The 7,268-nt window shown below is 39.6% G+C and overlaps 1 pseudogene; it reads left to right on the top strand.

Annotated features, from left to right (window-relative positions):
* The first annotated feature begins 958 nt into the window (after nt 1-958).
* The window catches only part of LOC137627151 (piggyBac transposable element-derived protein 3-like), a 6,543-nt pseudogene continuing 233 nt past the window's right edge, over nt 959-7,268 (top strand).

The following is a 7,268-nucleotide window of genomic DNA, read 5'->3' as shown; positions in this document are numbered from 1 at the left end:
ACCAAGGACTTGTAGTGGAAATGAATATATTTTGACTATCATGGATAGAATGTCTTGATATCCCGAGGCAATACCACTACGTACTATAAAAAGTGTTAAAATTGTAGGTGTACTAATTGATTTTTTCACCAGGTTTGAGATGCCTAAAATAATTCAATTGGATTGTGGTTCTAATTTTGTTAGCAGGCTTTTCAGAGATAAAATGGCAGAGTTAAATATAAAACATGTGACCTCTTCTCCATATCATCCAGAAAGTTAGGGAGCTCTGAAGAGATTTCATCAAACCCTGAAATCTATGGTAAAGAAATATTGTTTGATTAATGGTTCTGAATGGGATAAGGAATTACCTTATTTGTTGTTCGCTTTTCATTCTGTCCCAAGTCAGTCTTTAGGTTTTTCGCCTTTCAGCCTTGTGTTTGGCCATTGTGTTCGAGGTCCTTTCGATGTTGTTCGAGAGTCCTGGGAGGGAGACGTCCCTGAGATCAAATTATTAGATTGTGTCTAATCTAGGTGATAAGTTAACAAAGGCTTGGAAATTTGCAGGTGAAAATTTGTGTAGCCAAAAAAGAATGAAGTTCTTTTTTGACAGAAGGTCTAAAGCACGTGACTTTGCGGTAGGCGACAAACTTTTGGTTTTGTTACCCATTCCAGGAAATTCATTGAAAGCGTCTTTTTCAGGTCCTTGAAAAATTATGAAAAAAAAATTGTGAAGTTAATTATTTAGTAGAGACTCCCGAGAGAAGGAAACCTTTTCAGCTTTGTCACATAAATATATTGAAGGCCACTATGGAATGGGAGAAAGTCATTCATTCCCGTGGCAACCATAGGGAATGCTGTAGTTTCCGAGAACGATAACCATTTTTCTTTTTCAGAGGGTGAAAGTATTGATGATAATTGTTTTAATGGAAGTGAATGGCGTTCGGATAATAAGAATTCTTTGAAAAAAAAAATTTCTGGAATGGTTTCTCATTTAAGTAATGAAGAACAAAGGTCGTTAAAGAAAATGGTATTTAATTATAAGGAATTTTTTTCGGATATACCGGGAAGGACTTCTATCCTTGAGCATGACGTGGACGTAGGTAGTGTCAATCCTGTGAAACGATCTCCTTACAGGTTGAATCCCTTAAAAAATGAGGTTGTATCGAAGGAAGTTGATTATATGCTAAAACATGACCTAATTGAACCTAGTCAAAGTCCTTGGTCATCACCTGTTGTATTGGTAAGGAAACCCGACGATGATTTCAGGTTATGTTTTGACTACCGTAAATTAAATGAATTGTCTAAGTCTGATTGTTATCCATTACCTCGAATTGAGGATTGTATTGATCGTATGGGTAAGGCCAAATACATTAGTAAATTCGATTTGCTGAAAGGTTATTGGCAGGTTCCTCTTTCGAAGCGGGTAAGGGCCTTGTCTGCTTTTGTAACGCCACAGGGACTGTTCCAATGTAAAGTGATGCCGTTTGGTATGAAGAAAGCGGCTGCCACCTTTCAGAGGTTAATGAATACTTCAGTCTATGGTTTAGAAGGGTGTGTTGTTTATATTGATGAGATTGTTATTCATAGTGATGATTGGGAAACTCATTTAAAATGTATTAGGGCACTGTTTGAGGTTTCGAAGAAAGCAGGTTTAGTAACTAATTTAAAGAAAAGTGGATTCGCAAAGGCGAGGGTTGTGTATTTGGGTCATGAAGTTGGTAATGGTAAAGTTGCTCCTAAGCAAGCAAATATCGAATGTATTGAAAAAATGTTAATCCCTAAGTGCAGGAGGGATGTCAGAAAATTCCTTCGGTTGGGTGGTTACTACCGAAGGTTTGTTAGAAATTTTTCTGACATCGCTGATCCTTTGACTAATCTCTTAAGAAAGAAGGTAGCTTTTGTCTGGACTGATGAAACACAAAGGGCATTTGATAATCTGAAAAAAATATTAATTATTTTCCCTGATATTTTCCTTGATATTGACCTTCCTTTTTCTCTTGCCACGGATGCAAGTGACGTTGGTGTAGGAGCGGTGTTGTTGCAGAATGACGAACAGGGAGTTTTTCATCCTGTCGCATTCTTTTCTAAAAGGTTGTCCTCCGCCCAAGGTAGGTATTCCACTGTGGAAAAAGAGACTCTTGCTTTAATATTTGCTATTAACCATTTTCAGGTTTATCTCTCCTCCTCAGATACACCTATTAAGGTCTTGATGGATCATAATCCCCTGACCTTCATCAGCAGATACAAGAATAAAAATCAACGATTGATGATGTGGAGCCTCATGCTCCAAGAGTGGAATTTAGAATTTTCCCACATCCCAGGAAAAGATAATATTGTTGCCGATTTTCTCTCTTGCAGCATTGAATAGTAGTTATTGGCAGAGGGTTATGCTGTTATTAAAGGTAGTATCTGTATTGTTCTAATTATGGTGTGTGTGCTGTTGAAGTGGGCACGTAGTGAGTAGAAACAGATGTATATTGAAGATTTATTAATCATGATTATTTTACAGAGGACGATAGTGTTTTAGGTGTAGTATACGGGATATTTAAGGTTAAAAGGTGAAGGTGATCACTGGTACTTGCTAATGGTTGATTAATTAGGTGATCTAAGGTTTTAAGGTGTCAGGTACTTTAAGGTTTATAATAAGCTAAGAAAAGAGATAGGCACTAATCTGGTTATTCTGTATTTTCAGGCTAATAATTACGCTTCATCGATTTTGTGTGTTTGTTTGCGCAGGGGAGTCTTGTGGTGGTCTTCTCTGTGTCGTTCGGTGTGTGTATGTATTGGACACTATGGTGATAAGTGTGATATAACACTGAAATAGACAGTGGTTTTTGAGATCAACATTTATTGATAGTAAGTGAAGTGTATCCCTGAAATTGAACAGTGTATTGAGTGTGGAAAAGGTTATTGCCTTTGGACTATATATACAAAATCCGGTTGTTAGTGCCATGACTCGTTCTTAAGTTTAGTAACGGTGTGAGTGATGTGAAACTCTTAGGTTGGGTATCTATTTATCGAATGGTGATGTTGAGAGTTTCTGGTTTTGGAAACTTGTCCAGTGAATAGTATTAAGTTTATGAGGTTGCTATCCTTGTGAGCTGCAAACCTTGGTACTTGCCACCCTCTTTCCTTTTGTTTGTCTTGTCTTTGCAGTTTGTTTAATGGCTATTTTTTCTGTTATTTTATTATTTCAATATGTGATTATATATATTTTGTAGTTGAATGGTAACGTACTTTATGAAAAAAAAAATATTTTTTTTGGAATTTTTTTTTTGGGTCGGGTTAGGAGGTGTAACTTGGTTGTTAATAATTTCTAAATTATTTTAGTTTTTAGATTTTTAATGTTAAGTATAAAAGTGTTGTATTCTTGGTTTATTAGCTTTTTGTCTCCTCACCAGTGGTTATCTTGGTGTTTATTATTGGCTAACGACTGTTTTATATTTTCAAGTTGTGTTGGTTTCGTGGCTGCGCTCCTTCATTATCCGAGGTATGGAGGTTTATGCTTGGAGGAGTTAGCCTCAGTGTGTTACTGAGCCTCCAACCTTGAAGGGCACGACAATTGCTGTTGGAACTATATTTGTTCCTCGCCATTGTAGAGCTACATTGTGAAGCTGTTTAGGATTTTTTTTGGATATCCTTTCTCTTTCTCTGCAGCAAGGACTTTTTATCCTGCATTTTGTGTACTGCCCTTGGTTCAGTAAGGTAATAATATTCATACCTGTATATAATTATCGTAATCACGACCTGTGATAATCTGCATATGTCATTAGTGGAGCTTGTGAAAGCCTCTCAATCAAGGCAGCCATCGTCAACTTGTTAGGGATAGTTAGATTGTATTTTTTAAGGTATTCTTACTTTTCGCTCGCCCCCTCCTTTGTGGACCCTCTCCCCTTTTAGTATGCATGTGCTGATGACCTTTCTTTAATTGTGTAATTGTTTTTCTTTTGCAGGGAGTTTAACAGTGACTGTTTATCATTGATTATTGTGTTGTTGAGATTCAGGTGTTATTTCTGTCTGAAACTTGTGTATTAAAATTAAGTATATTTTTGTGATATTTTCTTTGTCCCCTTGAATTGACTTAGCACTCGTATTGAAGTTGGATACTATTCCACCTTTTGTGGACTTAGTATGGTATTTTGATGAATACTGTTTGATAAAATTTTAGTGTTTTGTGTGGTGGTCTAGCCAGCCATCACAATATATATATATATATATATATATATATATATATATATATATATGTATGTATGTATGTATGTATGTATCATTGCATTTGATATCGAATTCTACCCTGGGAATATATATCCACTGGAATTCACTTATGATAATAGCCTCTGAATGTGAAGAGATTGGAAACCATACTTGCGAGGACTTTACCAACTGAGCTATCAAGAGAGCTATCTTGATAGCTTAGTTGGTAGAGTCATTGCAGGTTTGGTTTCGGCTGAATAGGCTGGGGTTTGAATCTCTGCCCAACCAGAAGCTATTATCATAAATGAATTCCAATGGATATTTTTTCCCAAGGTAGAATTCGATTTTATCCCTTTAACGATCAGAGAGCCCAAATGGGATCTTTAAAACAGCTACTTCTGGGTAGTCGCGGTGAACAAGTTTAAGCTTGTCGGAAATTGACGCTTTGGCAACTCATAGCTACACTCCTCTGCTCTTCGAATCAGCCAATCAGAAGCCGCCTGTCCTTCTCGCCAAGACTGTAGCTCCTTCCAAAGACACCTCAGTTGTGCTCAAGTCTGAAATGTGACAAGACGCATTGCAGTAACGTCCACGTATACCCCCCCCCCCCGACCTTCGTAATCATGGTAAGTTCACAATGACTGTAGGATAGTGAAGCCTAGTGATATGCTTACCTTTTGATGTGGGTTTCAAGGGCTGTAGTGCTATCGAGGTGTCGTAGTGACTATCGGAAAAAGTATAGATCCCATTTCGGCTACCTCGGTCGAGTTTAGGCGGACCACGCTCATCCCATATGGGATCTATATGACCTTAACGGTTCTACCGCGCACTAGGTTACGACGCACATCATTTATGCAATTTTTTTTAGTGATTGTCTTGGACATTTGTGAATAGTTTTAACCATATTTGTAGAAATAAGTGATAATTTAGAGATTTTAGGCTCATGTGTATACAAATTATTACCTTACAAGGGATTAAATGATAAGTTTTTGTTAGGCAAAGTTACATTTTTTTTTCATTATATGATTTTAAATTTTTTATTTATTTATTTTTTTTTTTTTTTGTAGTTTCCTGGCCATATGTTTTATGGGCATCGCAACGCTGCATTGGAGACATAGGATCGTACACCATGGGTTGCCCCTAACGACGCTGAAGGAAGTGATGTCGACGTGAGCCCTTTGGATGTCGACAGTGATGACGACGACCCTACGTACGTTCCTGACGAAGGCCTTACTCAGGAGGATGTCTTTGACCCTCCCAATGCTCGAGGTTAGTATGAGACATCCTTAGAGAGAGAGAGAGAGAGAGAGAGAGAGAGAGAGAGAGAGAGAGAGAGAGAGAGAGAGAGAGAGCAAGAGAGATTTGTTTGAAAATTTTTTTTTTTAAAGTCTCGTTGCTACAATGGTTGCTCTTTAAATTTGTTTTCATTGTGTTGCTCTTTAAATTTTTGTGAACAATGGGTATTTTTAAAACTTATTTGTGTACTTGCATGCTCACTGACATACACATGCACACACATGCATACTCACTGACATACACAAGCACACACATGCATACTCACTGACATACACATGCACACACATGCATACTCACTGACATACACATGCACACAAATGCATGCACACACACCAGCACATACGGTTCATTTACTGTTTCACTAATGTTACTTTATTCTTGTTTCAGCTTGCAGGGTTAATGTTATTGTCCCTCAGGAGAAGCCTGTGTGAGAGGAAGGTGAAGTTTAAGGTGAGGTTAACCCTAAGAGGCCTCGTGTTGTTGAATGGAAGAAGGACGACATTGTCATCCAACCCTGCCCGACTTCATTCATCCACAGCCGGACATCTTGAGAGAACCTTATGAGTATTTCTCTCAGTTCTTCACAGCTGAATTGAGGGAACACATCGTTTACCATTCCAACCTGTACTCAAGACAGAAGGATGTAGGCAGTAACTTCCACATATCAGAAGAGGATCTCATGGTTTTCCTTGGCCTCATCATATACATGGGCCTGGTTCCTCTCCCTAGCATCGTCGACTTCTGGGCCGTGAAGACCAGGATTCCTCAGGTTGCAGACTTCATGTCCAGGAACCGCTTCAAGGCCATTCGATCATCACTTCACTTCAACGACAATGACCAGGCAGCAGGCTCCCAAGATCGGTTCTTTAAGGTGAGAGTCCCCTTCACCAAGGTCACCAGAGAGTTCCTGAAAGTTCCTGAGACTCCTATCCATTCCATTGATGAAGTGATGGTCGCCTACAAGGGCACAAGGGCTGGTAACCTTCGCCAGTATGTAGCCAAGAAGCCTGACAAGTGGGGCTATAAGTTGTTCTGCTGCTTCAGCGTGGATGGATTTGTGCATGATATTCTTATGTACCAAGGGGAGACAACCTTTGTAAGCTACCCTCCTCAGCTCTCTGAAGAGGAGAAAGCCATGTCCGTGACTTCCAAGTTAGTTGTCTTTCTTGTCAAGACCATCAAGGACCCAAGTCACGCAGCAGTGTATGCAGACAACTACTTCACCAGTATAGGGTTGGCCAAGTACCTGAGATCGGAGTATGGATGCCGGTATGTGGGAACTGCCAGGGAAAACCGAGTTGGACATCCTTCCCTGAAGTCTGTGAAGGAGATGAGCAAGAAGACGACGCAAAGGGGCACACTGGACTATGTCTCTTCTTATGGCATCCTCATTGCAAGATGGAAGGACAACAGCGTCGTGACAATCTTGTCCACTGATGTCGGTGTCGAGCCCATGGGAACAGTGGAGTGGTACAACAGTGCACAGAAGAAGAAGGTTCCCATTCCTTGTCCATCTGCCATCCAGATGTACAACAACCGCATGGGTGGCATCGACAAAAGTAACATGTTGACACACCTCTACAAGACCCCCTTCAAAGCAAAGATGTACTACATGAGGCTCTTCGCTTACCTCCTGGACCTGATCATCTGCAACGCTTGGATTTTGTACAAGAGGGATTGCTTGGCTTTGCTGGAGAACCCAAAGCCCCTCAAGGACTTCCGACTGGATATCTCAAATTGGCTGAAAAGTTTCAAGACATCAAATTTCAAGATTACTAGGAATTCTCTTGGCACCAGGG

This window comes from Palaemon carinicauda, chromosome 35 (genome assembly GCF_036898095.1).
Source record: "Palaemon carinicauda isolate YSFRI2023 chromosome 35, ASM3689809v2, whole genome shotgun sequence".
In the NCBI taxonomy this organism is placed as follows: domain Eukaryota; kingdom Metazoa; phylum Arthropoda; class Malacostraca; order Decapoda; family Palaemonidae; genus Palaemon; species Palaemon carinicauda.
The sequence above is the reverse complement of the archived record's forward strand: the minus strand, read 5'-3'. Positions and strand labels throughout refer to the sequence as shown.